Below are 12,534 nucleotides of genomic sequence, written 5' to 3' on the forward strand. Positions count from 1 at the left end.
TGATGACTTATTGAAATATTGTGGAAAGAAAACACTGGATAATTTTATTCGCATCGCCATCCATTGAATTTCGTGTTGTTTTGCTTAATTTCTCGGATCAGAACCATTAAAACGTCTGCATTTGGTAGTTTCAGTGTGAATGCAAAAATCGGATATGGGTCACTTTTAAAAGATGATGTAAGCAGGTCGTCAAAAAAAAAAAAAAAAAAAAAAACGGATGTAGTCAGAAAATCGGATTTGGGCATCAAGACCTGCAGTGTAAATGCAGCCTTTATGTGTAGCCGGGTGGTGTTTGAACTTGTAGAAAAGTACTTCCCCTTTAAGAAATTTGAGCGCTGATGATGACGTGTCAATAGCGGGCAATGCAGAGAGAAACGGCAAACAGCAGTGCATGAGATTTATCCAGTCGTGTGTCGAGTATCATCCTTGTTTTAATTGATGCTCTATGTGAGTAAATGTGATGATCATCATTTAGTCTAATGTAATAGGATGTGTTTGTTTCATCTTGTGTATGTGTATTTTGCGGTTAGTTCGAGATGGTCGAAGATGTTTGATGCACGTGACTGCATTTTGAAGTCTCTATAAAAGAGTTCGGTAAGTCAATGTAAAGTGCATAACAAATGTGAATAACGTTTATAATATCATGTGTATGTTATATTTGATTCTTGTGAAATGGTGTTTGAAAGCACATGATGAAAATGCGAACAGGGGTTTTGTGTTTGTTAGCCACTCCCGTGTTTGTGTTTGCTTCCAAAGTGTATTGTTTCACTCTGAAAGTGTGCCCTAACATTCGTTAAGATTTGACATTGAGAAATTGACACTTTATGAGGCTTTACTGAATTATCAGTTAAGATATTTGTTTGTTAATTATTCATTTTGAGTTTATACTCTTTATTTGGTTAAATCATTACAGTGACCCCATGTGGGGAATTTGAGTAGTGTGGTTGAGTGATAAATTATCACCTGTTACTTGTTGAACTATTCAGTTTAAAGCATTGAAGATCTTAACAAAGAACATTTAAACAATTGATTGACTTAATAGATAAAGTGGTTCATGGTTCAGTGTCAATTGATTTGTTTTGTTTACTGGCAACATATAAGATGGCAGATTGTTCCAAAGCTGTGGAGCGGCCACAGAAAAGGCACAATCTCCTTTTAATTTTAGACAAATGTCCTCGGAACAGTCAGCTGTAGACTGCTGGTTGACCTGAGATTTCTAAAATCATGAATCTTCATATGTTCAACATGTGTGTCCAAAACTGCATATGATGACTTTACTTTAAAAGAAATCAGAGATGATGATGAAAATTTGTGCCATTTTCTTCAATGCCAAACATCCCCTGTGAGTGTAGTTTATCAGGCTAACACAGCTTTTCTGAGCAAAACAACAGTACAGGCATTAAAAGTGGATTAAGGGCATCAGCTTCTTTATCTCTTTTCCCCCCCGCTCATTTGTTGTCTTTTATGAAAATGTCACAAAGACATCACAATTGCACCATGAGAAAGAAATGCATATCTTCATCTGTCAGCTTACACAGTGAAAAGACATGCACAAGCACACCATTATATTCAGTGGTGTAGTGCAGGGTATACGCAGGTATACGGCGTATACCCACTTCCTTTTCAGTCGGCATTGCGTATACCCACTTCTAAATCCCCTCTGATGCGCATCTTAACGTTAGTTGCTAATCCAATTTCGTGAATAAAAAAAACACCCAGTTAGAGTCGTACCCGTATTAACTCTAATTTGTTGCTGCAATGATTCGCGACGATAACTGACCTTCTCATCTGATCTGCTTCAGCACTCAAACACCTGCTCGTCAATGTTTAAATGTTCGTGAGACCAATCAAAGAATGCAGTAGGCCTATTTCTGTTCACAGAAGCGCGAGCCGAGCGCGAATCCCAACGCGACGCTTCACTTCAGTTAACGACAGTGCGAGATAAGATGCAAGTATAGCTCAAATGTAGGGCTGTTTTTCAATAGACGTTTTAAATGACCGACAGAAATAATCAGTTTGATAAAAGACAATGGAAATTATAAGCTCAATTTAACAACACAAGCACCCTATTAAATATATTGCCATTATTATTGTATAAATATATTTGTATAACGTTTTTTCGACAACTTGCATCATTGAGCCAGTGGGTGGCTAAGTGACTGTCTTTTTGAGTGAGCAATTGAACCAATTATTAAATTAACAGATTAGTCCAAAAAACATTGATTAATTTAGGAAAGAAAAGTTGCTGAAATTGGAACTGATTCTCATGTTTAAGAATCTGATCAAATAGGCAACTTCATGATTTTAAAGCTACTGTTGTCAATTTTTTTGGCCATCAAAACACCTTAAAATTCTCATTTCGAAATAAGGAAAATCAAAATTTTCCCCCGAACCCCCCTAACAATATACTTTATGGGACCTGGCACCTGGGTATTTAGAAAAACATATGTGCGGCCCTGATATGCAAAGATACTACTGATTCTATGTGTTCTATTGTATTCATTACTCTATTCGTCTTGCATATTGAATACTAATGCAAGACTAGTAGTCTTACACGTAACTGTTTATAACACAGAGCGTTCATCCTTTGCTTGGACGCTTAAAAAAATATTGGGGGCATAAATTAAGAGTATACCCACTTCTCCAGGCACCACTACATCACTGATTATATTCCTTTCCCCTCTGTATTTCTGTCTTTATACTTCTCTATTTTAGGACAGTGTGTTTTAATAGCACTTATTTGATCACACAGTTTGAGCTCTTCTATCTCAAACACACCCCCTACACAATCTCTGATGAACCGATTCCTCACCAGATGTTATCAAGGTCTCTGCAAGGTTTCGGCTGCACCACAGTGCTCAGTTGCTAGGCCTGTGATGAAAGTAACAGACAGGGACAAGGTATTAGCTAAGGGGAAAAATGTGTTTGAGACATTCTGCAAATGTATTAAAACAACTTTTCATAATGTAGGTCAAGACATGTCAGAAAGCTAGAAGGTGCAGCTGTTTCTGTGAATTTGTAGATCAACATGATTCATTAAAGGGTATCCTCCACTAATCGATATCCTTCCAGATCATTCTCATTTACATTATTACGAATGTAATAATCTCTTTTAGGAAAGTGAGACTGGGGATCTGATATTGAATTTCATGACTATCAATTAGATTAGAGTGTACATTGCAGGAGAGACTTTCCCAGGATGATCAAGAAAAGCAATTCAGCACATTTCATTAATATATATATATATATATATATATATATATATGTATAAAGGTTCTACTATCCAGTTTGTGGGCTCCCCTTTTTTATGACTGACAAAAATTTATACAGTGAGTTTTGTCTAAAATATAAAATATTAAACTAGCTAGGAAAAAAAGAGAATTGTTTTAAATACAAGAATTTAGTTTGTTATTAAAATAAAGTCTAATCTAATAATCTAAACATAAAAATAACAATTGAACATGCACATTAAATATCCAATAAAGACCAGGGTTATTTTAATATTATTTATATAATAGTTTGTATTAATATTCATGTTTTCATTTTTAATGTTTTTTTTAATTTTTTAGTAATTTTTTTTTTTTTTTAGTTTTTTTTTTAAAGTACTTCAGCTTAAACTAAACATATTAAAAATGTTGTATTGGCAACTGACTGAAAGAAATGTAAGACTTTTTTAAATCTAATATTCATATTTTATTTTATTTCAGCTTGAATTCAATGAACAAAAAATGTTTTAATGGGTGTATTTTTAGTTAAAGGGATGTTTCACTGCTTTTTTGTTTACATGATTGTGTTTATGGGGTGCAATATAGCATGTGTTTGTGGTTTTTCTAGTTTAAAAAGTCTTATTTTTCATAAATTTCACCTATATTGTAAGTCGCGTTCTTCTCTGTCATTTGAATGACTGGTTTTCATCCTGATTGAAACCACTCCCTCAGAAACAGGCAGTGGGCTCAGATTGGTTAGTTTGGGCTGTTGTGTTGTGATTGGCTAAACTGTGTAGCGCACGTTGTCCGGATTCTTCATGACCAGTACCTTTACGGGCGAAAATTGCATATGTGTTCCTGTCAAATGTAAATAATGGTGTCGATACTGCAGTATCAGTATGAGCCAGAATCAGACCCAGAAAGCGGCGATGAAGAGAGTCAAGCAGAACCTCCCTAAACACGGCTCTTACAAAACATTTCTGAATGGTAATTTGCCGATATTTTTTTAAACTGTATCACATTTGTTTTACACAATAGCATCGAACTTACTGGCTACTATATACACAAACAGCATTGGCATTGGTTTACGTTCTTGATCAAATCGAAAAATAAGTTCCAAGTATATGCATGAAAAATACATTTACAAAATTAGTACATATACAAATTCAGGTCCAAAATATTTGTCCGCGTTTGTCGTAGACAAGAAATAGCATAACTAAGAGGCTATAAAGCAAGCGCTGGCATTTGATAAAACTAAAACATTACGTCTAAAATTTATACATGCAAATTGTGGAGATTCTGGAAGCTGTCTTTCATAAAATGCACAGTAGAGAGAGCTAAGTTACGATTGTAATTTTCAGGGACATAATCAAACATAAATTGTATCCATTGTTGATGAACTACAATGTCCGTTGGAAGCTGTCCGTTGACAGCTGGGTGAAAATACCACACTTTCGATAAGTCGCAGAAATATGGCCATGCCCTTTTTTGCATATTCCGGAGGGAGGGTTGATGTAAATGTATGGGTTATTTACGTATAAAACCTGTTGTAGTCCCATTCAAGTCGTTTTTGTAGGCATTAAACTTCCTGATTTTTAAAAGACAATATCTCTGCTTACATTGAACTTTCAGCGCTGTAACTTTGCAGATAATGTTCATGCACCAACAGCAACATTACACACTATTTAAAATGAAATCGCAATCAACCACCCCTTTAATGATAATAACACTGATATGGACCAATAAAGATTGAAACATTTAATATCATCTGATAACCAAAATGGTACTAATATAGCCTGCATCACCTCAAACATTTTAGCCTTATCAGAACATATTCAATAATAAACATCATCACCAAAACAAACATATCATTTTTAGTACTTTTTGGTAATAAAACACCAATAGGGCTAGAGTGGAATGTCAAAAATAAATGCTAAATTAAGTGAGCCTGTCTAAAACACAGAAATTTGTTTCTTATACGGTAAAGTTTATTGATGTGTATATTTTTTGTAACAAAATGTGGATACAACAAACACCCAACCTCCTTGTAAATTAGATTGTAAATCAAATGTTTATATATATATATATATATATATATATATATATATATGTAATTGAGCAGATGTAATTGAGCAGATGCACTGACAATATTCACACAGCCTGAGATGATAATATAATAAGTAAATCCAGTGTTATGGTGGCTACATATAAATTGCTTTGTGTCTGTCAAACAAGGACACTTGTAGAAATGGATATGAGTGTTTGACTTATATAGAAGTGAGTTGTTGGCCAGTAACTGTAATTAAAATGTATAAAAAGTTTTGCACTTCCACGGCGTACTTGATACTACAGAAGCAAATTCAAGGCTCTACTGCTGGAAGCAATTTTAGAGCAAGCTGAATGAGAACGGCTGGTGAGACAGGATGTGTTTTTATAGTAATTTAATTAGAAAGAAATAAGAACATCAAAGAACAGCCATCATCTGCATCCAAGACAACCTTCACTCTCAGAGGAATATATGAGTTCAAACACAGCATAACTTTTAGCATTTTTGGCAAAAATGATTGACTGCAAGAAATTAGTTATTTTATGTAGCGCTTGACCAATGCCAATAAATACGTTTTCTGAAGTATCAAGCTGTTACACTGAAAATTGTATAAAGATGCTCATCCCATTTATTTTCCTGTTCAGAGATATTAAACAGCAACGACACATACATTTTTACTGGTATCTGGTATGACGGGTGTCATGTATGAAAAAACTCAGTATGCTTGGGATTAAGAAGCAACCTATAAGCCACTACTTAGTTACAAGCACACACCCACACACACAGTATTGTAATTGCTTCCTGCCTTAATCTGATGCCCCACTGCCTTGCTGTTCCATCCTCTGCATGACTTAGCTCTTATCAACTCCAAAACACAACTGCCACACACACCCAGGCACACAAACCAGGCTTAATTCTTAATGGATATAAATGCAGAATGATAACATAGGACATCTGAGTGTTAGGAATTCCTGTAATGGTTTATGAAAGATTTGATATCACAAGGATTGTATGGGAAAAAAAAGTTTGAGTCTGTTTGTGTGAGTGTGTATTGGTAGTTTTGAATGATGAGCACATGTAAGGCCTTCAAACACAGTATAGACCATTTCACAAGATGTAAACAACACTGGCCCAGAAGCACTTCCTGTTTCAGTTTTTTAACACTACATAAAAGCTGGGATAAAATACAACCAACAGAACATTTAAAACTGATCAAAAAGTTAAACAAACATCTTTAAGATGTTTTCTTTACATGTGAAATAAAGAAAACAGTTACAAACTGAAACAGGAAGTGCTTCTGGACCAGTGTTGTTTACATCTTGTGAAATGGTCTATACAGCCTTGCTGATGATCTTCAGAAGCAATAAAGCAATCCTATTAGCCTACTGCCCTTCAATCTCCTGATGCCCTGATACAGTCACTGCTTCTTTGTTTAATGCACAAACATGAATACACACTCAAGCTTGTGCACTGTATTACATTTTATGTTATTATTACAAGAAATGTCTTCCCCCTGTTGTGTACTCACATGTGGGTGTATGGTGACAGTAAAATTTTAAAATGGTATTTTCAAGCCAAAGGGAATGTGATCTTTCTGGTCAGATACTGCCACAAAAAGATTTCCAGACTGGTTGATAAGATCGGCAGAGATCCTGGCTCAGTTGTTTTTCTTGGCGAGATAACACACTCTTGTTATTATTAAGTTGTATGCTAATGATTTACAAATGTGTTGCAAGTTATATTAAATTAATACGTAAATTATGAAATAAATCAGTTCTACCAGAAAGACTCAGGAGATATATTGATGAACAAATGTGAATTTATTGACAGCCCAGCAAACGATTATTTATGAAGTTCTTTGGCGTAGGCCCTGTCTGTAGTTCATTATATGAGGGTAGCGGATCTGCATTTCCTGTCTGGAGCAAAGGCAGGGGCGCATCCGACCCCCAGAAATAGGTGGATTATGGATCCAGGACGGGGCCAGCCAACCCCCAAAAATAGATAATGGAAGGTATACCCACCGGTGACGCCGACTTGGCAGTTCTCTTTCTGCCGGCTTATTTTTTGGCCAGATGCAGAAGGAGTTGCTGGACTGGTGGCAGACTCAGATGGATTCCCCAGAGTATTTTGAGCAAGAAAAATTAGATCCTCTCTGGACAGTCCTTGGCTGATGGGAATTCCGTCTGCTTCCAAAAAACTGGATATGTCCTCCGTGGACCACGTTACCCACAGTTGGTTGTGAAATTGAAGGCGTGCACTGCACCGTGTTGGAAGAGGAGATGGCGGAACAAAATCGTTATCAGAGTCTGAGTAATTGCAAACAATAGGCATATCGTTGGACATGGTGGTTTAAGCAGTGAGTGATAGTTGTCACGTCGGTATCTTTTTGTGAAGAAAAAGTACATACTTTTGAGTGTGTAGCAAAAGAGTAGGCAAGCTTTGGGACATACTACATCGTCATCTTTAACAGTTAATCTTTTGCCCACTTGATCTTTTGCTGAGGGCTAGTCCTACCCCACGTCCAGTCTCCCGCTGAAATTACTTCTAGAGGAATATTTCTGTTGAACTGCATTTTGCCTGTAAAGGGGCCATTTTCCTCCGTTACATTAAAAATACATGATTTACCTGCACTTCACTCTTGGGCCCTCTCTTCTCCACCTGACGTCAATAGTTTGATGAGTTAATAATTGATACAAAAATTATCACAAATAAATCATTGAAGTAGTTATATCAAAATTGTTTTGGTATCATTATCTCAATAAACAATGGCTCATCATGAACAAAGGATGAACAAACCTTTTAAAGTTTAGAAGTGTTCCACCCTGAGAAGCACCACAGACAGGACAACGTGATAAGATACAAAGTTGTTTTACTTTATTAAGTTTAAAATAGTCTCTCAACACAGGGCATCAACTAATCGACTTCTCCTTCTCCGACTTCTACTCCACAGTGGACCTTCAAGGCCAACAATAGGTAGCACTCGGGTAGGAGCTTCACAACAGACCCTCAAGACAGGTTACGAGGGCAGGGAAGTAAGACGCACTCTGACACGGGCAGCAGTGAGAAATCCCACAACAGTCCTCCAGACAGATGGTGCACAGCACTCAGGTAAGAACTTCACAACGGTGAACAGCAATCAGGTAAGGAGCTCCACGGGGGTTCTTCAAGGCAGACGGTAGGTAGAACTCAGGTAGGAGCTTCACAGCAGATCCTGCTGTTGTGAAACCCTCCTCAGAATAGGTGAAGCACCACGCGGATGTAGACTCCTCTTTAAATCATGCCAGCACGTCGGCAAGAATGATGGCTCTTTCCTGCTTTACACACACTCCACACATCACAGTTAATAAAGTCCAGCGTCCCATGGGGATAACAAGTCAACTGGTTGAAGTTACAGTTAAGGACAGAACTCGTATTCTTCCCACACTCGTGTATTCAAATCCAACTTCCAAGACTTTAAAATGTGCTTACATCACCTCAGACACTACAATGTACACACGTACAATGAATTAAGACTCCAGCATTCATCCAGTTTCCTCCATTCCCATGGAACCAGGACTTAAGGGCAGTATGAGAAAGCAATGTCGGCAGAGACACGAGCTTTGAGAGACCGCAACTACCGGGGTTAACTTTCAGGCTAAGGGACCCAAGTAATATCAGTAGGTTATTAGAATTGTCATCAGCGTGATTGTGGTACTTAACTGTCCCAGAAGTGATCGGTGCACATTAATTCTTCAGTTCATGAACGTTCCCCTTCCTAGCATCCATCAAGACTGCAATCATCTGTCCTGTTCCCACACTATCTCGGCCACTTCTTTCCCTTCTCCAGACTCTGCCTTCTCCTTCACCAAAATGCCTTTTTATACCCCTTGTATTAGACACGTGTTCCAATCGCTGATCACTTCCCTCATTTCTCGAAACTGACACTCATTTCTCAATCCATTATCCCGTGATCGGCCATCGCGGGTAAACTGGAACCGGCCCAGTGTTTCACCGGAAGTGCTCCGATGGGGAACGTCCTTGCTCGAAGAAAGGTTCCGCCTTTCCTTTTCGTCACTCTGTGACAGACACTCTCACAAATGACATACCTAAATTACTAAAATCACTAATACAACATTGTGCACACGGTTCAGCCATAGTGCAGTTTTCAGGCCTTGATCAATGCCCACAGGTATACTCATCAGTCAACATTCGTGGTGTTCCTGTAGCTCAAATACCAGAGTATAGGGCTTGAAACACCAAGGTCATTAGTGTGATTTGCAGGAATGAATGAACTGATAAAATAAGTTACCGGTCTCAGACAGGGAAATATGCAGCCCAGGCTCATTAGAAAAATGTACCTTTGACAATTTTTTTGCAAAACTCTAAATACACTTTATTGTGCATGTTTCACAACAGTTTCAAAGTAAAATATCCATTAAGTGGCGCTAAAAGCATTTAGCATTTTTCCAGAACAGATGAATGTGAATGTGGCAACATTTTATCATATTGGAGTTTTTACGTATAAACGCAGTTCTGAATTTAAATACCGTGAGTGGCGCCAAAAGCTTAATGTTATTTTAAAATAACAACACTCAACCCTAAACCCTTGGAAATCGATCTTTTATTCTCATAATTTCCTACAGGTATGTAAAATGTTTTTTATGGACCAATATCCATCCATTTTGATACTTGAGAGATTCATAAATGTTTTATCCTCCTTTTTAGCCCTTTAAGCTCTTCTTTTTTCATCTCTCCAACCCTCCACCAAAGACAACAATAATATTTCTTATTTATTTTTTTCTCTCCACTCCTCTCTTCTTTTCATGTGTGCTACAGTGCTTGCCCTTGAGTTGAATTCTGTCAAACACGGCCTAGATTTGATTCCTATCCCAACACCCCCTCACACACACAAATACACCATTTGCACAGTTCTGTCCTGGAATAACTTCTGATGTAAACTGGATGATAAATAATTGAAAGAGATTTACATCAAACAGCTGAACAAATGGGGAAAAAAATTTAATAAAAAAAAACCAGGAAGACCTTGAAATCAACATGGAATCAAAACTGAACCTATATGCTTTTATTTATACAAATTCCTGATATGTGGTACCCAATCTCACAAGAAAATATAACAACTCTGGGTGGTGAAGTGGAGATTTTGTATGGAAATGTAAAATTTTTCAGACTGATCTCACGAAGTAGCGTGTGTATGACACGCCAGTTCGTATTTCCATTTTTTGGTGTGCTATCAGCACGCATAATCGCTTTTCAGCGTGTTTATGAATGCCGTTGACTTAACGTTATTACTTTATATATAAAGATATGACTACCTCAACCCCGTCCCTAAACCTACCCGTCACTGGGGTTAATGGCATTTATGAGTCTTCCCCTACCATCCTAGGAAAAAAAAGATCGCTCGCCAGATGTAGAGCCACAGTTTGCTTCGTTTCGCTCGGACATTTGACGACGTGTACAGACACGTGGAATCACTCTGACATTAATGGTGTATACATACACGCATACACGCAGATAGCTCAAAATGCGTAGAGATAACACGCCACTTGACTTGAAAGTGGCGTGTATGTTTACGCAAAAGTCATGATGTCATGTTGCATTTTTAGAGGGAAAAAGCATGGGAGTCCACCCTCAGACCATGAGTGGGGCATAAGCAGATCATACGAAAACAAAATAACTATTTCATACCAATTCCCCTGCATACTGTATTACTATAGAAACCTGCCGTTCAAAATGGTGCACGGGTGACAACTTGAACCAACTCATTAAGAGCTCATTAACACAAAACCCAGAATATACACAAAAATAACGCCATTCATGCCATTCATGAAGTGACACAATCCAGCATTAAAACCTGTCATATTGATCAAGAATCTATTATATTTAAATACTTTTTGCACTTGTTGCACATTTGCAACATACTGTAGGCTACGTGTCTCGCTCAAATCCAAAGCTGTTCTAAGCTTTACGCAAGACGCGATTGGACGATTCAGCAAGTGGAAATGACATCACTCAAACGTAAAAGTCAATGTAAAAGACAGAACTCCAAACACCAGCACTTAGTAAACAGGAAAGAACATCATTATCATATTGCCTTGTATAGACGCAAGCATACATACTTTACTCATTGACATTTTGTTTCACTGCCCCTCAAGGACTGCGATACTCTACTCCATTGATCCTATTTTCAACTTTTGCCCATGTAACAATCTAAAGTTTGCGTGTACAATATGTACATGAAATACATAAAAAATATACACACACACACACACACACAACAAAACATATAATGCAAAGAACACACAACATTGAACTTAATCTGTACATTGCAAGAACAAAGCCAAAACTCTCTCACCGTAACTGTCTCACTCAACGAGTCTGTAAGCTTATCTCAGGCAGCGCTCTAAAAATGTGCCACAACTACAAAACGGCCAATAAAATGGTCTGTGCAAACATATAAAATTATTCTGTTTGAAATGTAAATGTTTGAGAGATATCTGTGAATGTGTAATGAATAGAACTCTATTTTGAGATAACATGAAAGAAACTGAGACCTACTGTAGCACTGTGCCACATAAGCATTCTATAAAAAAGTAATGGAGTGGAATCCATAGACACTTTAATGAGAGAAAACACTGAAAAGTGGGAAAAGTGCAGAAACTCAAGACTGGCAAAGAGGCTTCTGCAAGAAACTTCAGCTAAAGACTTGCACATAAAACGTACTCGGTTACTAATGTAACCTTGGTTCCCTGAAAATAGGGAACAAGTATTGCGTAGGTAATATGCAGTGGGGAAATTCATTTCCTTGAGAATATTGAAGCCTATATTTTAAAACGCAGCACAGCTGCACAGCAATCCTAGGGGGTGAACCTAGGGCAACATGCCCAAAGTTCACAGTGAGACACAAGCCACTAATAAAAAAAGCTCCTGATAGGGATATTCATTTTTAATGGGGACCAGACCTGAGTCGGGTCCTTATGACATAAAAGGAGGACTGGAGCTTTCGGAGCCATACCAGCTCTGTATGAACAATATTACTTCCCAGGACAGACTTGTGCTTATGGACAGTAAAATCATATTTAGACAGATAAGACCAGACGACCCTCAGGTCAGACTTATTATACAGAGAGGACTAGAACTTGTTAGCAGGGTATCCTCCATATTATAGAATCTGACAAATGTGGACGGCAAAGACTAGCTGGCCACTACACATGTCTTCAATCACCATTGGACCAGGTCCACCTCGACAGTCTCTGCTTCGTGACATGTAACCGTTTGGTGCAG

At 37.7% G+C, this 12,534-nt stretch overlaps 1 protein-coding gene across 1 annotated transcript in view; it reads left to right on the top strand.

Annotated features, from left to right (window-relative positions):
- The first annotated feature begins 376 nt into the window (after positions 1 to 376).
- Positions 377 to 12,534, top strand: part of sorbs2a (sorbin and SH3 domain containing 2a) — a 153,746-nt gene continuing 141,588 nt past the window's right edge. Inside the window, exons 1-2 of the mRNA XM_089132388.1 lie at positions 377 to 447; positions 531 to 594. The gene's annotated coding sequence lies outside the window, so the exon portion shown is untranslated. The remainder of the gene's footprint in view (positions 448 to 530; positions 595 to 12,534) is intronic.

Source organism: Pimephales promelas, chromosome 6, assembly GCF_988280905.1.
Source record: "Pimephales promelas chromosome 6, fPimPro1.hap1.1, whole genome shotgun sequence".
In the NCBI taxonomy this organism is placed as follows: Eukaryota; Metazoa; Chordata; class Actinopteri; order Cypriniformes; family Leuciscidae; genus Pimephales; species Pimephales promelas.